Source organism: Ambystoma mexicanum, chromosome 12, assembly GCF_040938575.1.
Source record: "Ambystoma mexicanum isolate Mex_15411 chromosome 12, UKY_AmexF1_1, whole genome shotgun sequence".
Classification (NCBI taxonomy): domain Eukaryota; kingdom Metazoa; phylum Chordata; class Amphibia; order Caudata; family Ambystomatidae; genus Ambystoma; species Ambystoma mexicanum.
Genome location: NC_090936.1, coordinates 990,712,143 through 990,734,528, shown reverse-complemented (window position 1 = coordinate 990,734,528; position 22,386 = coordinate 990,712,143). Strand labels below are relative to the sequence as shown.

The window sequence follows — 22,386 nt, the reverse complement described above, 5'->3', positions numbered from 1 at the left end:
GCAGGGTTCCGGCGATGGCGGATGACGGGCCGAAGTGAGTTGAGGATGGAACCCGTGTGAGGAATAGAAGCGCCTGGAAGCACGTAAGTAAGCGCTTGTTGCCTGCTTCACGATGCGCACAAACTGTCCTTTTATCTTGCAGGTACAAGTTCGGAGCTGCTGGAGGGTGCCGGAATACCCACTGGGTTCGGCGTGGGAAGGAGTAATGGCACGTGAGTATTAAAGTTACCCAATGTCTTTAAACGCACCTTCTTTTGTCTTTCAGATGCGAGATGCAGCGCCGAAGGCCTCCGGAGCGTGCAAAGAGTTGGTAAGCTTTTGTCTTTCAGATGCCGGAATGCAGTGTGAAGACCTCCGGAGCACGCGAAGAGTAGGTAAGCCTTTGTCTTTCAGATGCCGGAATGCAGCGCGAGGCGTTGGTGACAGCCAATGGACCAGGTAAGAGATGCGCTGTCACTGAAGACCGTAGTGCTAACCTGTTCTTTCTTGTCTTTATAGGTGTTGCTGAAGACTGGATTCAGGATGGTAAGCCTTTTTCCCTTAGGCCCAGGATCAGATGCAGAAGACACGATGAGCGTTCTGCTGCAGAGGATGCAGAATAACGCAAAGCAAGATTCATCCATCGGGTGTGGTTTAAATAGCCTCCTGTAGTGCTTAGGTGTCTCCTTCCACAGCCTCGCCTAGAAGAAAAAGAGTTCCTGCTTTCCAGAAGAGTTCCAGTGTTCTGAACCTAGGGAGTGGCTCCTGCCCCACCCAACAGGAAAAGTAGTCCCAAACAGAAGAGGATCAGAGGCTCAACTGGCAGGTAAGTAAGCAGCATGGTCTGCTGCAGGTAAGTCCACCCAAGCATTATGAGCCCGGCGCTTCCAGCGCTGGGACTGGGCATATTTATGAGCCTGGTGCCACTGGCGCCAGGACAGGGTCCAAAAGGTCCCAATTGGGACTGATTGGCACTCGGAACCTGGGTTATGGGTCTGCTTCCAAGGGAGTTGGGTAAGTCCTGGCCTTTTGGAAGCAGAGATCATGACAGAGAGCTAGGTTTTCTTTTGAAGCGTTTATTTTGACATTTTGTAGCATAAAAGTCCAGCCTTTTTCCATATGGTTCAGTTTCTGGTGATTTCCCAGATCTTGTCTGACACAGCCTGTCATTCAGTGAGAAATGCTTTCTTTTGCTAAAGCACAAATGGAATATGGCTGGGCATAGTTGGGCCTTACTGGATCAGAACTGTATATTGTTTACCAGATGAAAGAGCATCAAGGCGCCATCATTTTAAATGTAAAATATTTCCTTTTTCAATGGGAAATTTTGAACTAGCAGCAAAGCAGCGCTGCTTTAGAATTCTCTTCTTTGGTGCACCTAAGAAAAGACACTGGCAGCCTTTCTCAGTGTGCTCCTTGTACCCTCTTGCCCAATAGGTGCTTGACAAGAAAGCGCAGCCATCATTTTGTAGCTGCAAAACACAGTTTTGATGCGAGGCAATGGTGCTCAAAGGAGCCAGCGCAGCCTTTCGGCTGGTGACTGCTGATGTGCAGCTGGTTGATGGAGGGGAATTCTGCTGAGTGGTTAAATGTACCCCACAGGAAGTCCCTGGGATTAGCAGTCCAGCAGCAACCCCCGCAGCAGAACTTTGCCTTTGGGCCCAGAGGATGGGGTAACGGGCGGGTATTCCACCTTCCCCAGTAGGACACAGTCTCCTGAGGCCACTCAGGGATTACACAGATTCCCACGACCAGGTTCAGGGAGAAGAGGTTTGAGACAGAAGACTGCTGCGGTAGCGTCCACTGTAACGGCTCCTCTCAAGCCTCTTTGAGGTCTCATACTTTGCCAGTTGGAGGGAGATTCTCTGGATTCCTTGGCAAATGGAAGGAAATTACCTCTAATACCTGTGTCCTCCAACTGGTCGAGTGGGGTTTCTGCCTCCCGTTCCTGAGACCGCCACCGGACGAACCAACCCTTTATCCTCCCCAGCAGCCAGAACGGGAACTACTGGAGAAGCTGCAAGCTGTCCCGTTGAAAGGAGCAGTACAGGCATTTCCAGCCAAGGAAGAAGGTCTGGGTTGGTACTCCTGATACTGCCTCGTTCCCAAGAAGTGTGGTGTCTTCCATACTGTCCTGGACCTCAGGCATTTGAACACATTTCAGAGCAAGGACAAGTTCAGGATGGTGGCGTTGAGGGAAATTCTCCAGGCTCTACAGCTCCCAGACTGGCAGGTGTTAACTGGACTTTCAGGGCGCCTATTTTTACGTGCATATCCACAGGCAGTACAGGCGATTCCTAAGGCTTATCAGGGACGCACATTACCAATTCAAAGTGCTCCTGTTCGCCTTGACTTCCACCCCCTGGGTTTTTAGCAAACTGATGGTAGTAGTGGCAGCTCACCTCAGGAGAACTGGTCTTTGTATTCCCATACTTGGACGATTGGCTAATCCGAGAGCAGTCACCGGTTTCCAGGTATCTCGAGGACACCTGTTCACAACTGCACGACTTGGGTTTCTCGAGGAACTTAAAGAAATCTCAAACATCACCAGCACAAAAGCTCCAGTTCATTGGAGCAGACTTGGACACCTGGGAAGTGAAGGCCTGGCTTTTCCTCCCAAGTAGTCACCAACGTGGCACCCATCGTCATTCTTTTTCAGACCTCCAGCGGTTTCCTGGCTTTCTTGCACCTATTGGGCCTGATGGCATCCTGCATTTTCTTAGTGCCACAGGCAAGACTACGTATGACATCCCTTCAGTAGCTTCTCAGGAGCCAGTGGTCTCAGTGCTTAGGCGAGATGTCGACATGCTCCAAGCCTCAAGTACTGTGGCGAACGACCTGACCTGGCGGAGTGACAGAACATGCATATTAGTGGGAGGACATTTCTGGGTGCCATGGCCAGAGGAACAGGTCACAGGTCACAGACAGTTTGCTGAAGCGCTGGGGTGCTCATTGCGTGGCTCCACAGAACAGCAGCCGTTGGTCTCCTACAGAGAAAGGTTGCCACATCAATCTGCTGGAGCTGTGGGCAGTCAGACAGGCGCTGACAGGCTTTACACCCACCTTGCAGGGGAAACATGTCCTAGTGTTAACAGACCAGCACAGTGACCATGCACTACCTCAACAAGCAGGGAGGCATGAGATCACTATCTCTATGCAGGGAGGACATGCAGCTATGGTTCTGGAAGCGGGAGAACAACATCTCAGCCTCTTCAGTTAATCTGGAAGGGGTGGAGAATAGGTTGGCAGACGCTCTGAGCAGGCACTGTCTGGAGGTTGCATTGACTTTCTTCTGCCATTGGGACACGCTGACAGTTGATCTGTTTGCGACGGTGGACAACACGAAATGCAAGCAGTTCTGTTTGAGGACATTTCCATCAGGGGGCACTGGGGATATGTTTCTGGTGGAGTGGGTCTTCGACCTCCATTATGTGCTCCCGCCGATACCAGTCATCCCTTGGGTTATCGGGAGGTTGCAGAGATTCAGGGCTCTCATGATTGCTCTGGGTTGGGCGAGGCGGGTGCAGTACCAGATCACCTGGAACAAGCCATATGTCCACCTCTCCGGCTTCGTCGGATGCCGGGCCTCTTGTTGCCGTCAGGAGGCAATGTGCTTCACCTGGACCCTCTCGTCCTGCATGCTTGGCTCTTGAGAGGTTCAGGTACAGCCGGAAACTGGACTATAGACAAGGTGGTGCTAGAGTGCAGGTGCAGATGGACAAGGTTTGTGACTTGGTGCAAGGCACAGGGAGTAGATCCTATGTCATTTCCCACCTGCGTGCAATCACTTCTTCTAGTCTGGCGGGGGAGCTCCAGGCTCCGTCTTTTTGGTTTTAGTGAAGGAGAAGGCGACATTGAGAGTTTGGCCCTCCTGCCTTTATGAAGGTGGTCTCTGATTTCCATATCTCCCAAAAGATCCCTCTACCAGTCTTGTTTCCTCCATCTCATCCTTCCAAGACAGAGTACTGTTTCCTGGTTGCATCCATTGCACGTCCACATGTCCTATATCTCTCGGCCATGGATGAACAGGAATGCTGACCAACATTTTGTTGGTTACGCCAGTGCCCAAGCTGTTACCAAACAGACCATGTCTTGATGGATCATTCTCTGCATCTTGGAATGCTGTGATCTGGCTGGCAAGGAGTTCCCTGAGAGGTATTGGGGGCTCACTCCACAAGAGAGTTGCCCGTCACCTCTGCTCTACAACGCAAAATTACTGCTTGGATTCTGTCGGGTCAAGACGGTTGTTTCGGTAGAGCTGTTCATCAGAGCTTTATGGTTTAGTTGGTGTCCTTGCTACCCTCCCTCCTACAGATCGTTGTACTGCTTTGGGAATCTATCATAGATGAGGAATCCGTGGGAGGAAACAGTCCATTAGAAGAACAAATTACTTAGCTTTGATAATGTTCTTTCTGATGTATGCTCCTCCTACAGATTCCTCATCTCCCCATTTCCCTCTGCATTCCTCTTTTGGCAGCTAGTACACCTTAGTTCTGCGGTCCATAAACGGCAGAGTGCTAGGGAAACCAGGTGGAACTGATGTCTGTGTTCGGCGCCTCTATATATACTGGCCCCCAATGTTCTATCTGGCATGTAGAGGCGTTGGGAAAATTTCAGTAGAGAAGATGGCGCTGGGAGGTATATGATAGATGAGGATTACGTGGGATGAACGTCCACCAGAAAGAACGTTGTCAAAGGCAAGCAATTTGTTCTTCGGTCTTCAACAAAAGTCCAGGTTTCACATAACCCTGTTGGAACTGTCGGCAATAAGATTGGCACTGGTGGCCTTCCTCACTTCGATTCATGGGAAAAATCCCATGATTCTGACGGATAGTAAGTTGGCATTGCACTACCTCAACAAAAGGGGGGTGTAGGTGTTGCTGCCTCTTGTGCATTAAAGCGTACAGGTTTGGTTCTGGGCCTTGGCAAATGTTTCCTTCTTGGCAGCCCATCTGGCCAGGATGGAGAAGGTTGTGGTGGATGCCCTGAACAGAAAACAAATAACTACTAAACATGTCCACTGCAAACCTCCATGGGTTTAAGTGCTGGACAGACTGCAAAGCGGAAATGGCGCCGATTAACCCTCACCACATATCATTAAGATCAGCTTGTAAATTCTCAAACTGCCTTCTCTAAACGCAAATCTTTGGAGGGTCAGAGTTTGGAGACCTCTGAGAAAGAAGACCCCTCCCTCTCCAAACAGAGCAAAATAAGCAAATAACAGAAGTGCTCTCACTCGAAGTGTCATAACATTCCTAGTCCTCTTCCTCCAAAAAAAGGAAAATACATCACCAGGGCATCTCATCGAAGTCGACCAACAGAGGACAATAGAGAATTCCCCTCAAACTGCTTCGGCAGAAGAATGGTAGTACTACAGGGTCGAGATGATGGGTGTTTGTAAAAGCGTCTGACTGCTTGGGCATCAGTACTGATAAAACACAAGGCTTCTACCACACCCTCCAAGGCAGTCAGGGGGCCCTCAGACTGATTCCCGTCACACAGAGGGCTTGGGTATGGTTCCCCCACCAAACTCTTCTCCAAGCAGAGAGTGTGGGGGGCAGGTCTCTCTTTGACTGGTGCCTCTCTGGAACAGCCTCCCTACCCCTCTGACTTGAGCCGGACCTCCTTAAATTCCAGAGACTTCTCAAAACTCTGCTTTTCTCTACCTCTTTCTCTCTTCTCCTTCCCTGCTAAGCACCCCTCTGCCACTGAGACTGGCGGCCTGGTATCTTCATGAATCTCACAGGTTACCAGGCCCTCTGCCCAGTCAACACCAGTATTCTTCTCCCCTCACCCCCCTCAGCACTTCCCCCGTGGGGCCCCCCTGCATGGTGGCTGTGTATCCCACTCCTTGGGATCCTTACGCCCAGCATTTAGCCAGTGGACTCCTCCCCGGCACCCCTTGCACTTCCCTCACGTGCTCTCCAGCACTTATACATCCCTATTTCCCTCCCGTTCCTTACCACGTGCACTTCTACTCCATGCACTTGCACGACCGAAGGCCACAAGGCCTAGTAGGACCATATTTGTATACTTGCTGTTCTTTTACAATGTATTTACTTCCCTTGTTCCATCCCAATTTGCCTTGTGGCACTTGGAAACACAATGTTGTATAAGCGACTAACAAATCAATAAATAAACTTGCTCTGTTCAAATTTACACCACTTGTCAGAGTTGATTCTTCCTTGAAGGAGCCATCAGCTTTGCAAGTGGTTTCTGAATCAATACTGAAATATGTTCTTGAATCTAGAACTACAGTTTTTCATGACAAAGGTGCCATGATTCCATTTGGATTTAAGCCCTTTTTTCGGGTGACACCTATAACAATGATTGCCTTGATTCTCTGTCTGGCCAGGGTGCTAGCTGTGGCAGAGCAGACATCGAACATTTCTTGGTGTTACATGTTTCTATCTTGTCTGGCTCTCCCACCTCTGAATATTATTGCTTTGGGCGTCTACAATGAGAAATCTTTGAAAGGGCAGTTATTTACCTCTGGGAAATATCTTTTTTTATGGATGTTCCTCCCAATGATGCCTCATCACCCTCCCATCCTGCCCCAATGATGGAGAGCTCTTCCAGGCTCTTGGTAATTCCCTAACGTGAGAGCTCTGTTTGAGAAACCAGAGACTATCCCCACACCTACTTCCCTTGGATCCTCTTCTCAAATGGCCAGGTAAAGGCCATCGCTTTTGGATCCTGATCCTGGGGGTAGAGAAGCGAGGTAGGTTCACCTGGGTGGAGGGCCCTTGGGGATTGTGGAGAGGATATCCACAGGCGAGACATGATATCCCCCTTTCCCCTATGAAGACAAGCCCAACCTTCCCCATCCTTTATGGGCTTTTGTAACACATATCCCCACATTTTCCATCATTCAACCTACTATGGTACTGGGATGAGAAAGAAGCAACCAAGTGTAGTGAACATGAGTAAATCATTTGACCAATCTAGTACTGATACGAGGAAGAGGCCTACAATGTATTGTAAAGGTTAGGCATGTTCCATCTGCTTTACTAATTGCCACCAGGCAATTCCAATTTAGTACTCACACCTGCAACCTGTCAATTGGTTGCAGGTGTACAAGAAGGGAAGAGACCAACTGCAAAGAGATCTGCAGGAAATACTGAACGCAAGGAGGCAGCCGTGATGGGTGGGTCCTGCAGGAGAGCCAGAATGCCGGCAGATGGCCCCAGTGAGCTCTAGAGTCCAGGGCCAGGCGGTCCGCAAGGAAGACACAAGAGGGGAGCCTCTATGGTCAGAGCTGCGGATACAGAAGAGAGAAGCCTAACCATCCGCCACCATCCGCAGAGAGAAAGCAGAGCTGCCGGTGGCTAGCGTTGCTCAGCAGGAGCGACAGAGAAGCCAAGCACCCAACAGCGTCTGTGGAGAGAAAGCAGTGCTGCCGGCGGGATACCGAGAGAGAACGAATTACTCGTGGTCGTAGAAAGACATGCAGGCAGAGCCGAGATGAGAATCACAGCTGCCCAGAGGAGACGCATAGGTCCGGTGAGTGAGGAGGGAGAATCACTTGAACTGCAGCGCTTCGTGGGGCTGTAGGAAACCGAAGTGATTGCTGAGTAAATGGAAAAGCATGTGCGCGATCAAACCAACCCGAAGCCATATTTTAGAAGGAAATTGAGGACATATCCCCCTTTCCCCTATGAAGACAAGCCCAACCTTCCCCATCCTTTATGGGCTTTTGTAACACATATCCCCACATTTTCCATCATTCAACCTACTATGGTACTGGGATGAGAAAGAAGCAACCAAGTGTAGTGAACATGAGTAAATCATTTGACCAATCTAGTACTGATACGAGGAAGAGGCCTACAATGTATTGTAAAGGTTAGGCATGTTCCATCTGCTTTACTAATTGCCACCAGGCAATTCCAATTTAGTACTCACACCTGCAACCTGTCAATTGGTTGCAGGTGTACAAGAAGGGAAGAGACCAACTGCAAAGAGATCTGCAGGAAATACTGAACGCAAGGAGGCAGCCGTGATGGGTGGGTCCTGCAGGAGAGCCAGAATGCCGGCAGATGGCCCCAGTGAGCTCTAGAGTCCAGGGCCAGGCGGTCCGCAAGGAAGACACAAGAGGGGAGCCTCTATGGTCAGAGCTGCGGATACAGAAGAGAGAAGCCTAACCATCCGCCACCATCCGCAGAGAGAAAGCAGAGCTGCCGGTGGCTGGCGTTGCTCAGCAGGAGCGACAGAGAAGCCAAGCACCCAACAGCGTCTGTGGAGAGAAAGCAGTGCTGCCGGCGGGATACCGAGAGAGAACGAATTACTCGTGGTCGTAGAAAGACATGCAGGCAGAGCCGAGATGAGAATCACAGCTGCCCAGAGGAGACGCATAGGTCCGGTGAGTGAGGAGGGAGAATCACTTGAACTGCAGCGCTTCGTGGGGCTGTAGGAAACCGAAGTGATTGCTGAGTAAATGGAAAAGCATGTGCGCGATCAAACCAACCCGAAGCCATATTTTAGAAGGAAATTGAGGACATCAAGAATGAATACGTTATTTATAATGCGCCTATACACAAAGAGGAGAAAAGGAAGGTCTTGAGTTTCTGGAACTTCCGGCTCAAGGTGGAGAGAGGCAGGTAGGTCGTTCCAGAAGGAAGCACCTGCATATGGGAGAGATCTACCCCCAATCTCTACTTGGAGAAGTGACTCACCCACAGAGAATGTGAAGTAGACCAGCAGAGGGCTCTAGTAGGAAGGTATGTGGGAAGAGAGAGTTGGAAATAGAGGGGGCCTGGCCCCAGAAAGCCTAGTGGACGATGCAGAGGATCTTGAACTTGATTCTTGCAGCCATTGGGATCCAGTGGAGGAATTTCAGGCCTGGAGAGATGCAGTCCCTGGGCTTGAGGCCAAGAATAAGTCTTGTGGTTCTGTTCTGTACGAGTTGTAGAGTGTGAAGAGTAGAGTTACGCAGATTGAGAAAGAGGCTGTTGCAGTAGTCAGCCTAGAGAGAACCACGGCTCTGGAGACGGTGAACTTCTGAGGGTGGTGAGAAAAGGGAGAATACCTGTAAGGAGGTGCAGCTGAAATGGGCCTTTCTGGCAAAGTCCATGATGTGTGGAGAGAAGAAGAGTGGAGTCGAAGATGACCCCAATATTTTTTGCATCACCCAGGGAGGCTGGCCAGAGTGAGGGAGGGGAAAGGCTGGAGCAGGGGTCCCAATGAGAAGGATTTCAGTCTTACTGGCATTAAGGCAGAGATCATTAGAGGTGCACCATGCCTGAATAGCGGATAAACAGTCCGGGATGAGTGAGGAGGTAGAGGAGGCCGAGAGTAGCCTGAAAAAGAGCTGCGTGTCAACCGCATAACACAAAGTTGGAGGAAAAGGTAGAGATCAGGAGGGCCAAAGGAGCCAGGTAGTCATTGAAAAGCCAGTGCGAGAGGATAGAGCCCTGGGAAGGTCAGTCCAAGAGGAAAAAGGACAGCCACGCCAGAGCCTGATCGGTGAGTTATCGCGGAGACGAGTGATCAGGATGTTGTGGTTCACCATGTCAAAAGCAGAGGATAGGTCGAGGAGAATAAGGACAGAGGGAGAGCTAGAGTCCAGGTTAGAGAGCAGATCTTCACGGGTGTTCATGAAGGCAGCCAAACGATTCAGTGTCGAGCGTTAGCTGGGAGATGGCTAAGTTCTCCTGGAGTTTGCCCATGAAAGGAGTGATCGAGATGGGCAATAGTTTGCCGGAATGGAGGGTGTCGGCAGAAGGCTTTTTTTGTAGGGGGTGCACGAGGAGAGGGGAAAACTTCAGTGACTAAAGAGAGTGATTGCAGAAATCGGCCAGGGCTGAAGCGAGACCCCCCATGTCCTTAATGGTTTTGAACGAGCAGGGAGTGTGGGGGGTGTCACCTGCGTGGATGAGACTTTCATAGACCGGCCTTGTCTGGAAACATCAGGTGTGACAGAAGTAGGAGAGGAGTGGGGGGGTGGGGCAAGGGAGGGCCTGAGAGAGGTAGAGGGGGAGTGAGGAAAAGAGGCAGAGTGCAGATAAGATGTCCTGGGGTTTAGTGGTGAAATGAGAGACCAGGGCCATGCAGAGCGCCTGTATCGGAGTAGAAGAGGAAGCTACTGCAATAGGATTGGCCAGCTCCTTGCAGATTTTAATAGTCCGTTTTTGAGGCTGCAGAGATGCAGGCTGAATATGGACCTTCTTTTTAGAGAAGATGGAGAGTCAGAATTTGCTTTGGAGTAGGCGGAAGGCCCGTTTGTCAAAGTGTGCACCCGAAGTTCCCCCATTTCCGTTCAGCTGCTCTGCACATGAGTTTCAGAGCGGCCAGATCGGAGTCGTACCAAGAGTTGCACTTTTTGGCAGGCAGCGTGCGGATCCTCATAACGGGGGCAAGGATGTCCAGAGTGTTAGAGATAGAAAGGTGATGGTTGGAAAGGGCTGTCTGGGTGGGAGTCTGCCACAGGAATAGGTGGTGGAGAGAAGGTGGATGCAAAGGCGGCCACTGACACTCGCTTCATAGGTGGAATTACTGCGAAGTAAGGTGGCAGTGTTGGTTGGGCCTTTGTCAAGGGGACAGGAAGCTTCAAGTGAGAAGAAAGAATAGAGTGGTCAGTCTAGGAGGGAATAGTGGTGAGAGGATTTGAAAGTGGTATATCTGAAGAGATGAGGGCATCCAAGGTGTGCCTCCAGAGTGAGTCGGACCAGAGGGTAGAATGGAAAGAGACAGTCGCATGTGTTGTAGGAGAGTCCAGGTGGATGTTGAGATTCCGAAGGAGGAGAAGCTGGGAGGTAGAAGAAAGAGAAGTGAGATCAGCCCATTCAGAGAGGAAGAGGGTAGCCTGTAGAAGGTAAACAAAGTCAGAGAGAAGCCAGGAAAGAAAGATAGAGCCTGCAGACCAGGCATTCAAAGGAGGAGTAGGTTTGAGTGGGGTTTATGGAGCTGTCTCGGGAGGATAGCTCAGGAGCAACGCGCTTACCTGGGAAGCAAGACGACGTGGATCAACACAGGGTCGATCCCTGGGTCCGCGCTTGAAAACCTCTGGGTATTAAGTGCGATATAAATAACCAATTCCAAAGGCAGGAATCTACTCAGGAAAGATCAGGGCCACTCCGCCGCTGGGCCTGTGTAACGCTCTCCTGATTCCCACGGAGGCGCAGGTCTGGCTTCGAGTGCTGATGCTTCTTCAATGGTGAAGCGCAGGACTCTGAAGATGGACAGGAAGGGCCTTCAACTCTGGCTTCTCCGGCTCGCAGGAATATTCCCCTGTGCGTGAAAAGGGAGTATTACCTACTGACTGAGTTATGATCAAGCCTCCCACTCTCTTCCAACCCTCCACGATACCCTTCCACGATTCCCCGTGAAGTCTCACCTTAGGGTCAGGAAGGAAGAGCTCCATCCTGCTTCTGATGCAGGGGCGCGTTGAAACCCAGTTACTTCACTGGATTGAGGATTGATGGGAGTTCAGGTAAGCTTGACTATTCAGGTAAGGCTCTGTAAAAGTTCTGTTGCAAGTTCAAAAGTCCAAGCTTAATAATAATGTTCATTGTCTTTTTGCAGCAAGCGCTAATGTTTATGTCCTTTTTTCCCCTTAGGGGCCGGGGTTCGGAATGCCGGAGATATGGCACCGACCCGAAGTGAAACGTGCAGTTCCAGTTCCAGTAAATGGCAGGTTAGTTCTGGATGAGCGCTCGGGAACTGACTTTGCATACGCTCATACAATGTCTTTGTCTTTTTTCCCCATAGGGGCCGGGGTCCGGAAAATGCCTGGAAGCGGCAAGAAATGAAATGAGGTAAGTCTTATTCCCTTCCTTCTCTCACCTCTTATTCTTGTCTTTTTCTCTAGGCTCTGGGAAGTGGCTGTGTATCCGGATGATCGCTGCTGAAGATGGAGGAACCCAGGAAAGGTGAGTGAAATGCAGCGCTGCAGCGATCGTAACGAAATGCTTTTAAAAATGTCTTCCCTTTCAGGATCGTCGGTGATGTCTCCGTGGTGCAGATTTAGCTGGTAAGGTCTCTTGTCTCCCTTTGCAGGTGACCCAGGATGCTGACAGGCGTGGCTGAAGTCCAGAAGCAGGAGCTGACACGGTGAGCGTCCAGCTGCGAGGAGCAGAACAACGCGAAGCGTGAGTTGCTGATCGGGTGTGGTTTAAATAGCTTTGGAAGAAGTCCCAAGTGTGTATCCTTCCTCCGATCAGGTATGTATCCTTCCCCGACCACACCGGGGTGGAAAGTAGTCCCACAGGTAAAGTAGTTCCATTCAGGCCTCAAGAGGGCCTGGATGTGGCAGCATGGTCTGCATCAGGTAAGTGCACATGAAAACACTTGCACACATGTATAGCTTTATGAGCCTGGCGCCTAAGGCGCCAGGACAGAGGTCCAACATGAGCCTGGCGCCTAAGGCGCCAGGACTGCGTCCAAAGGGCCCCAGCTTGGGCCCGCTGGCACTCCCCTGGGGGAAATGATGCCTGCCTCTGGGGTCGCTGGGTCGGACTTGGCTCCTTGGAGGTAGGCATCATGACAGCCTGTTGGACCTGGGCTCAGAGAGCACTTCTAACCCTCAGGGAGGAGTGTGCCAAAACTTGTGACAGAGCTGGCCTTAAACCATGTCTCTATAAGAGCGAGTACATCCAGGTCCAGGAGTTCAAGGAGGTGGCAGATGTCAGAGGAGTGTTCGACAGCAGAGCGAGAGTTCAGAGTAGCAGTGTGGAGCAGGTTGCCTTTTTTTGAAAGACCCCTGTGAAGGGATACAGGGAGGAGAGGTACCCATCGGAAGTGGCAGAGGTGCCTGAGAGGTAAATGGAGGAGACCGTAGAGGAGCCAAAGAGGTAGTGGATGGCAAGGGAGCCAGAGAGGTGGAGGCCGAGGCTGGCAAGGGAGCCAGGAGAGAGGTAGCTGGCAAGGGGGCCAGAGAGGTGTAGGGTGAAGGTGACTGAGGGGCCAGAGAGGTGGTAGATATCAGAGAAGCTGGAATGGTAGAGGAAGGAGGTGGCGGAGGAGCCACATAAGTGGTAGCAGGAATAGCAGGAGAAGGAAGGAAGTTGATGAAGCGAGCGGGGTGCCTATGATATGGCATTTATAACGCGCCTGTACACAAGTGTTTCTAGGCGCGACGAGACAAGGAGGCAGAAACAAGGAAGGACAAAATAACGATCTTACTAGGCCTTGTGTCATTCAGATTATGCAAGTATGGGGAAGAGGGAAGGCGAGAAGTGCCACGAGGGAGGGGGAAGTGCAGTTAACTCGCAAGTGCAGCCAACAGGTGGCTCATAAGTGCATAGAGAAGGGACTGTAGGGATGCAGATACAGACCCATAAGTGCTGGGGAGCTCCGACGCAGTGCAAGGGCAACTGGACATGCAGGAGCCTGGGCCTGAGGTCAGAGGTTGACCAGGTGACTAGTCCGCAGAACAGTTGGGTGCATCATCAGGGGAGAGGAAGAAAGAAAGCGGAAGTGAAAACGACGGTTTTGAGTTGCTTCCGGACCCAGAGGTGGTTCTGCTCAAGTTTGAGAGGCGCAGGGAGGCTGTTCCAGGGGGATACCACAGCCGAGGAGATAGATCTGCCCCCAACTATCTGCTTGGCGAAGCGTATGACCCTCGGAGTTGGAGGTGGATGAGCGGAGAGCTCGAGAAAGAAGTTATTTTGGAAGACAAAAGTTGGAGGTAGAGCGGTCCCAGGCCCCAGAAAGCCTTGTGGCCGATGCAGAGGGTCTTGAGCTTGATCCTTGAAGCCACAGGGAGCCAGTGAAGAGATTTCAGTGCTGGAGAGATAGGATCCCTGGGCCTGAGGCCAAGGACAAGTCTCAGTCCTGTTCTGGATAAGTTGTAAAGGTTGAAGAGTAGAGACAGGAAGATTAAGAAAGAGGCTGTTGCAAGTCCAGCCTGGAGAGGACTAGAGCTCTGGAGACAGTGAGCTTCCGAGGGAAAGTGAGAAAAGGAAGAATACCTCTGAGGAGGTGCAGCTGATAGTTTGACTTCTTTCAGACGTCCGAGATGTAAGGAGAGGGTGAGGCCATGGTTCTTAGCCTCACAGGAAGGAGCAGGAAGAGGGCAGCCAGAGAGAGAGGAAACGAGGCAGCGGGTGTCCCAATGAGGAGGATCTCACTCTTACTGGCATTAAGGCAGAGATGATTGGCGGCACACCATTCTTGAATTGCGAGGAGAAGCAGAGATGTCTGAGGGGAGCCTGTAAGAGAGCGGAGTGTCATCTGCAGAACATTGAAAATTGGAGCCGAAAGTTGCTATGTGGTGTGCAAGAGGTGCCAGGTAGTGGTTGAAGAGCCGGGGAGAGAGGTTTAGACTCCTGGGGAACACCACAAGTAGAAGGTGAGATGGACAAGAGGAAAGACCCCAGTTGGACTTGAGAGGGTCGGTCGGTGAGAAAGGAAGTGAACCTGGCCAGGGCCAGATCAATAATACCAAGGTTGTCCCGGAGACGATTGAGCAGGATGGCATGGTTGACTGTGTCAAAAGCAGAGGATAGACCAAGGAGAATGAGGACAGAAGGGAGATTAAAGTCAAGATTGGAGAGCAAGTCTTCACGGGTGTGCAGGAGAGCAGTTTCCGTGCTTCTGGAAGATCTGAAACCAGACTGGTGGTCATGTAGGCAACCAACAGATTCCGTGTGAAGCTCAAGCTGGGAGATGGCCAGCTTTTCCAAGAGTTTACTCTGGAAAGGAGTGATGGAGATTGGGCGATAGTTAGCCTGAGAGGAAGGAAGGATCTGCGAGGGCTTCTTTAGAAGGAGGTGCACAAGAGAGTGCTTAAGGGGAGGGGAAAGTTCCAGTGGCAAAGGAGTGATTACAGAAATTGGCCAAGGCTGGGGCAAGGGTGTCGATGTGGTCCTTGATAGTTCTGGATGAGCAGGGGAGAACCTGCTTTGATGAGACTTTCATAAATCAGACTTGTCTAAAAACATTGTCAGGAGTGAACAGGGGAAAGGAGAAGGAGAGACACCCTCAGACGGGCCAGGAGTGGTAGAAGAGGAGGAGGAGGAGGAGGAGGAGGAGGCAGAGGAAGAGAGGGTGGACAGGATGTCCTGAGTTTTAGTAGTGAAATGAGAGGCAAAGGCCGCGCTGAGGGCCTGGGAGGGAACGAGAGAGGTAGAGACTGCAGCAGGATAGGACAGCTCCTTGCAGATTTTGAAAAGTTCGGCCGAGTTGTTAGATGCCACAGAAATGCAGGATTGTATGTAGGCTCTCTTCTTAGAGAGGACACAGTCTATACTGCCTTTTGGAGCAGGCGGCAGGCCAGTTTGTGTAGGGGTGCGCCTGAGGCTCTCCAATTCCTCTCCACCGCCCCCAACACTTGCGTTTAAAGGCGGCACGGTCGGAATCGTACGAAGAGTTGCACTTGGATTTTGGCTTCAAGCGGATACTCATGACTTGGGGCAAGGACATCCAAAGTGTTAGAGATAGAGAGATGAAGGTTAGAGAGGGCTGTGTCAGGGTGTGAGTCAGCCGAGGAGGAGGAGAGAAAATGGCAGCAAAAGCCTCAACTGACACACGCTTCATGGGCCACACCTATTTATTTGGAGTAAAAAACTTTTTTCTTTTAGATTTCTGTAATAGAATGGTAGTAGAACCTGTCAGTTATGCAGTGACACTCTGCAAAGAAATTGCATAATCAACCAACCCTGTTACCAGGATACTTTTCTCAATAGTGGAACACAGATTCGAGGAACAGTGTATACCTATAACTACATTTACAGTAAGTTATGCTACGTGAGTAAGACCTTTTGTTGTACAATTAGTTGCTTTTCAGCTCAGTGGAACGCAGTCTAAGTTAAACAAGAACTCTTTACACTAATTTAGGATGCACCAGGCAGACCAAGGTCAGCTACACCTAAAGAACACTTTTCAAGAATGTGTCACTGCTATTCTAGGCAGGTAAAACCTAATGTTGGAATATTCTATTGCAGTTGCTTTTCAGATCAGTGGAACACACTGACGTAAGCAATAACTTTTGTTTAGGATGGCACACTGCTAACTCAAGGTAAGCAAAACTTGTATGTTTTTTAAAGCAGCTATCAGCAGCTTAAAGGTTTGTATATACCAAAGACTGTTTTAGCATCTGTATAAACAGACCAGGGAACGTGAAACCCAATGTTACACTTTAAGACAGACTTATTCTAAACAGGCTATACAGTAAGTTAGGGGAAGCAAGACCCAGTTAGGGAACTTATACACCTAATCTCTGAAAGAAATATTTAGTGAAGCCACAACAGTATTACGTTTAGGAAAGAGGCACAGCCAATTCACAGGTGTGTAAATTAACTTTATACTTTTCAGAATGGCACAACACCATTGACAGTTACCAACCAACTCTTTCACAAGGTCCCTAGCGACCCGGGCTGGAGAGGCTGCGCTCTGAGGGGGCCCGCTCACTGAAAAACAACTAGCCGGAATCGCTGTGAAGAAACGCTGCGTGGCCCCGCTGACAAGCATCCAACTGGTATAGGGCCGGCGGGAGGTCCCGGGGTATCAATTTGAAGCCTGGTGTAGCTCAGAACTGCAGGAGAAGCCCTGGGACTAGCTGCACGTGGCGGGGACAGAGGAATGCTGCGGCGCAGCTCGTGGCAGGTGTGGACGCATGGAGAAGCGCAGACTCCTCCCCTCCCCCCCCAACTCTGGAGCAGGACATAAGGGAGCCCCCCGCTAGCCGCGCTCCGGTCGGGAGCCCGAGGTAGGCGAGGGTCTTCCAGCAATCGCAAGCAATTGCATCCCGGGGGGGAAGTAGATCACGCGCAATGGCCGCCCGTACTGCACCCGCCCAAGTGCAGCATGAGGTGGAGAGGACCACCAAACGGGGACCGTAGCGCTGTTAATCAGCAACGGCCTCCGCCCCCAGCCTTCTCAGTGGAGAGGAAACACAAGCCCATGGGAGCTGAGTCGACGAAGGGGAAATCAGATCTTGAGGCATAATCCATGGCCCAAGCAGCAGCCAATCCTCTTAAGGGAGCTAAGAAAGCCACAGCTAACACACGGCAGCCACACTGCTCGGGCCACTCAGCATGCTGGGCTTGGATACCTTCTCCAACACGCACCGCACCAACTCGCAGGAGAGCCACAACGGCAGCAGCACAATAATAGTTGCAGCAGTCGACCTCTTTACTTATTGGGCTTCCACACTGGTACAGCACCCTCCGCCAACCATTGGAGACATAATATCGACAAGGCCATGGATGAAAAGCGGGTACTTGGCGCACCTGATCACCAGATATGCCCTAATTGGTCTGGAAGCAGCCACGACTAATCCGCAGGGTCAGGAAGCGGTGTCACTGCACACAGGCCCAGAAAATTACGTCTCACGTCAGCACAGGTTAAGCAAGCAGCCCGAAAAGCTAGTGCACATTAACAGCTCCTACTCATGGGCACACCTGGCTACCTGAGCTTCCAACAGCCTTTGCGCCCCCTCACCAGATCCAGGGAGAACCCGGAGAGGACCCCCCAGCAGCACTGGTTCATCAGTGCCTGTGTAGAAACCATGGTAAAGAACTCAAAAAGCACAAAGCAGACCGACATCCCACACTGCTGGGACATTCACACCCTAACAAAGCAAAAAAGGGCAAGCAGATGGAGACACAGCGACCCGAATGGGACTGTGACCGCTGGCGCCTGCGACTCCTAAGAAGCAGTAACGAAAATGCATCTCCAGGAGCTGCTAACATCAATGACCAGGGAGTACCAGAAAGGTACAGAGGAAGTGATTAAGAAAATACCCACCATGGACAGACTCATCAAGGAAGTAGAAAACAGAACAGCACAGCTGGAAAACAACTTCTGCGAGCAGGCGTTCGAGGTCGGCGAGGGGGCGCACAGACTAACGGCACTTGAAATGAAGCAAGAGGACGCTGAAAACCTCCCGAGACGAAACACTCGCCTTCCGGGTATCCCCACCTCGGCCTCGGATACAGAACTAGCAGATTTCATCAAGGACCTGTTTCGCTTCATACTAGCACTTCCAGACAGTGCTCCACTGGAGATCGACAGAGTGCACCGCACCAGGTCCAGGCAAGCCTTCTCATCCTCCCCGAATGTGCTGGCGAAAGTGCATTTTTACAAGGTGAAGGAGGAAATTATGCAGGAGACGAGGAACTCTAAGGATATCCAGTTCAGGGACGCACCGTCCTGCTTTAAGAAGACCTTACGAACAGTTCTTAGGTGAAAAGGAAAGCCTTAAAGCGTGTGACCGATTGGCTGAAGGAACGGAAGATCCCGTACCGCTGGGGATTCCCCACATCACTGAACTTTACCTGGAAGGGCAAGCAATGGCAAGTTCATAATCTTAACGGAGGTGGAAAAACTCCTGGGCCCGCGGAGGAGGGCGAGGAAACTGAAAATGGAGTAATGCAGTGGGCGCCCGCCGGGAGCTCCCCCTCGACAGGATGGGCACCGGTGGAGCGGAGGCACAGGATCTGCGGCCCCACGGGAAGGACAGGAAACCTGATAAGGACTTAATTGCTGCCCCAGGCCAATGGTAATTTGGCAGGGCATAGCAGCCCGGGCGCCCGGGGTCATTCTCTCTGGCGGCGCCGGGTCTGGTGCTTTGAGCCCCACTACCGAATTGTCAGGGGGACCACACTCAGGCCGCATAAGTTAAGTGGCAAGTTACTCCTTTCACAGGTTCTCGTTTGAGGTTACAGGGCGGGTCATCCCCCGCAGGGGAAGCACCAACACACCACCTTTCAATCACTGCCAAAAGTAAAGTTAGGGGCCCATTGCCCCCCAAAAGGGCCGGTGGCGAGTCATAGCCAGACACCCTGTTGGTGGAGGGCTGAACTCAACACCACAAGTTTGGGAGGGGAGTATGGGGGGGAATGGGAGGGATTTGGGACTGGGGAAGTTTAAAAGTGGTTTTGAGTGCTAAGGTGAACAAATAAAACAAAACATCAACTTCGCAGGGCACGGGAAGGTGACCACCCCGGTTCAAGGGTTTTCAAGGGGCACAGGGCGGGGCAGGAGCTACCACGGGGTTGGGGGTGCGACACAAGGAGTCTTAATGCAGCTGATGGGAGTTGGGACCTTCGGTTCCTAACATGGAATGTGCAGGTTCTAAACTTCGCACGAAAGAGGAAGTCGGTTGAGCGGAGATTGGCTCAGTTATCCGCTGACGTGGTGTTCCTCCAGGAGACCCACCTCCTGGAGGTAGACGATAAACGACTCAATTTTGCCAGATTTAAAAAAGGTTTCTTTGCTTCTGCAGGGGGGAAAAAATAGGCGTGGCTCTCCTATTGAGTGAGAGTGCCCCCCCGATGCATATCGCTGTGAAGCAGATTCCTGATGGTGAAGAGCTATCTTCGGGAGCAGCCACTAACCCTGGTCTCCTTTTACTGTCCGAACACCATATAGGATAGATTACTCCATAGCATGATCAAACCAATCCTGGCGTTCATGTTTGTTTGTTAATTATTTATAATGCGCGCTTCAGCCAGAGGTACCCTGGAGCAGTACTGCGAGACTTGTCCTTGGCCTCAAGCCCTGGGATCGTATCTCTCCAGCTCTGAAATCTCTCCATTGGCTCCCAGTGGATGCAAGGATTACATTCAAAACCATCTGCATTGTCCACAAGGCTTTCTGGGGCCTGGGTCCAACATACCTTCAGCTATCCCTCTGCAAATACCTCCCATCTCGAGCACTCCGCTCCTCTACCTCTAACTCCCTCAGGGTCAGTCGTTTCTCAAAGAAACAAGCTGGGGGTAGATCTGTCTTCGGCTGGGGCCTCCCTCTGGAACAGCCTCCCTGCCACTCTAAGACTTGAGGAGAACCATCTCCAGTTCCGGAAGCACCTCAAGACCTTCCTCTTTGCTTCTGCCACCCCCCCCCCCCTCTCCCCTGCTGATGCTACTCTCCCTCGGCACCATGCAGCTGGCCACCCTCTTTCCTCCAGGCCCAGGTACCTGCTCCGCTTGCCACCCGCACGCACTGACTCCGGGCCACCCCTTGCACTGGGGTCTGTATCTGTACCCATACAGCCCCCACCCCTTTGTTTTGTTCTTCCTGCACTTATCAGACCTACCCAGCCTGCTGCCTTAAACCCAGCACTGCCACTTGCTGGCTGCACTCACTCTGTTTGTTGCCTTTTCATTTATTATTATTTATGGGTTTTTCCTCCTTGCTCCGCACTCTCCTTTTGTTCCCCCTTACATGCACTTCTCCCTCTCCCCCTCTACCATGCACTTGCATGTTCTCAATGTCACTGGGTCTAGTAAGATCGTTGTTTTTGTTTCTCCTCTGTTCCCCTTCCCTTGTCGCGCTCTGAAACGCTTGTGTATGAGCGCGATAGAAATAAAATATCAATATCAAGATGATGCAATTTCTTAGTTACACAGGCAAATATAAACTGTACAGAACAAAGTCATAGCTACAAGGTAAAAAACTATAGAATCAACTATTGAGCAAGAAGTACAATAGTGATTACAAGGTTATTCAGAATAATTACATAGAAAGCAAGGCAGTAAAGGAAGGCATAGAGGGGTGCAGGAACAAAATGGTTACCGTGTACGTGGTTGCCTATAAACATGAAAAAGGTTGGGGCCTCTAAGGGCCATTGTTGGCGATGAGCCAGTTTTTCATTTCGAGTCTGAAGCCGGAAAGGTAGGGCTCGTTCTAAAGTTGGAGGGAAGGGAGTTTCACAGTTGGGCGACAGGGAAGCTGTTACCTCATGGAGGGTCACCTTATGATTGGGGGTGATTTTAACTCTGCCCCAGATCAGCAAATGGACAAATCCCTCCCCCCCCCCCAACAAAAGCAGACTTTTCCCGGGCCCTAGGGGTGGCAGAGTTCCCGAGGGAGTCTGGTACGGTCGATGTCTGGCGGCTGGACAATACGAGTTCCCGCAACTATACCTTTTTATTCACACATGCACAAAGGCTTCTCTAAGATTGACCTGTTGATGCCTAGTGTCCTTTTCCCTGTCTCAGGGAGGTGCAAATTCTCCCACGGGTACTCTCGGATCATGCCCCTGTGTCGGCAGCCTTGCGTATTCAGGGTCTCTTCCCCCCCAAACCCCTTCCCTCCCCTGAAGGCCATGGAAGCTTCAGGACTCCATTTTGTCAGATCCTGTGACTAAACAGGAGATAGCCAATGTCCTCACACACTACTTTAGGAAGAATGGGAAGGGGGAATGTCCATTGCCCACGTTCTGGGACGCCATGAAGCCATTTATGCGAGGGGTTCTGATTAGCGCAGTGGCGTCACATTGGCGGAGCGGTGAACTCCAACAAACGAGACTAGAGAAACGGGTAGAGGAGCTAAAAAGTAGCTTTAAAAAGCGCCAATCGGTCAAAGGGGGTAGGGACTTAAAAAAGACCAAAATTGCATTTGAAATGCACTTAGCAGGTAAGTCGGCAAAGGCAATGGCATATACCAATATTATTATTTAAACTGCAGTAAAGCAAATCGACTGCTTGCCTATAAGTTAAAAAAGATACACATGAGAAATCATGTCCCAAAACTCAAGGGGGTGGTCGGGGTTCCCCGATACGCAGAGTAAGAGAAAATGGAAATATTATTAGACCATGACAGAGGGTTCATGGCAGGGCCCCCCTCAACAACGGAAGCTCAAATGCATTTCTTGAGATCCATTCATAGCGCTCCCATCCCCACGGCCCCCTGTGCAACTGGAGGCCCTGGAGCTCACAATCACCACGGAGGTAACAGTGGAGGCAATCAAACCTCTCAAGTCTACTGCTCCTGGACCTGACTGGTCCTCGGCACGGTTCTACAATGTTTTCCCCCACATCCTTGCCCCCCCAGATGTCCACCCTGTTCAACTCCTTTCTCACAGGGGGTGAGATCACCCCATCCATGAACGAAACTTTAAAAGCTGCAGATAGCGAAAAGAATTATGATGCACAGCACAGGAGGACTGGGCGTTTTGGACGTACTTGGGTACTACAAGGCAGCACAACTCTCCCACGCATTCTCATGGGTAGCCACCACTAACCAACCCTGGTGGAAACCGATAGAGGAGGCCGGCCCCGCTAGCAGCACTTCCACACCTCCCAACACATCGAGTCTCTCAGGACTCGGCTCCACTGACCTCTACTAAAAACACAATTAAAAGCTGGCGGGATGCGGCCCACAGGTGGGGCTGCTGAGGCACATTGGGTTCCCTAACCCCAATATGGAACAACCCTGATTCCTCTCCTGGCCTGCAACTGGAAAGCTTTGCCTGCTGGAGGGAGGGTGGCCTAGCACGGGTCTCAGATTTCCTGAACGACGGGGCTCCCTTAGCATTTCTAGAATGTAAAGAGAAATTTAAGGTAACAGAAGTCAAAGATGCAGGTACACACAGATAAGGCACTGGCTGTCGCAGGACCAACAGAGGGAGGGAGCTAACAGCGTTGGAACTTACGATCACGGCACCAACACACGGGGGCAGTGTCTCAACCCTATACTGCCTTATCAACAGGACGGACCCCTAGAAAAAAGAAAAGTATATGC

The 22,386-nt window shown here is 51.1% G+C and overlaps 1 protein-coding gene across 5 annotated transcripts in view; it reads left to right on the top strand.

Annotated features, from left to right (window-relative positions):
* Positions 1 to 22,386, top strand: part of NCAPH2 (non-SMC condensin II complex subunit H2) — an 899,214-nt gene that overhangs the window by 723,434 nt on the left and 153,394 nt on the right. The gene's annotated exons all lie outside the window — the stretch shown is intronic.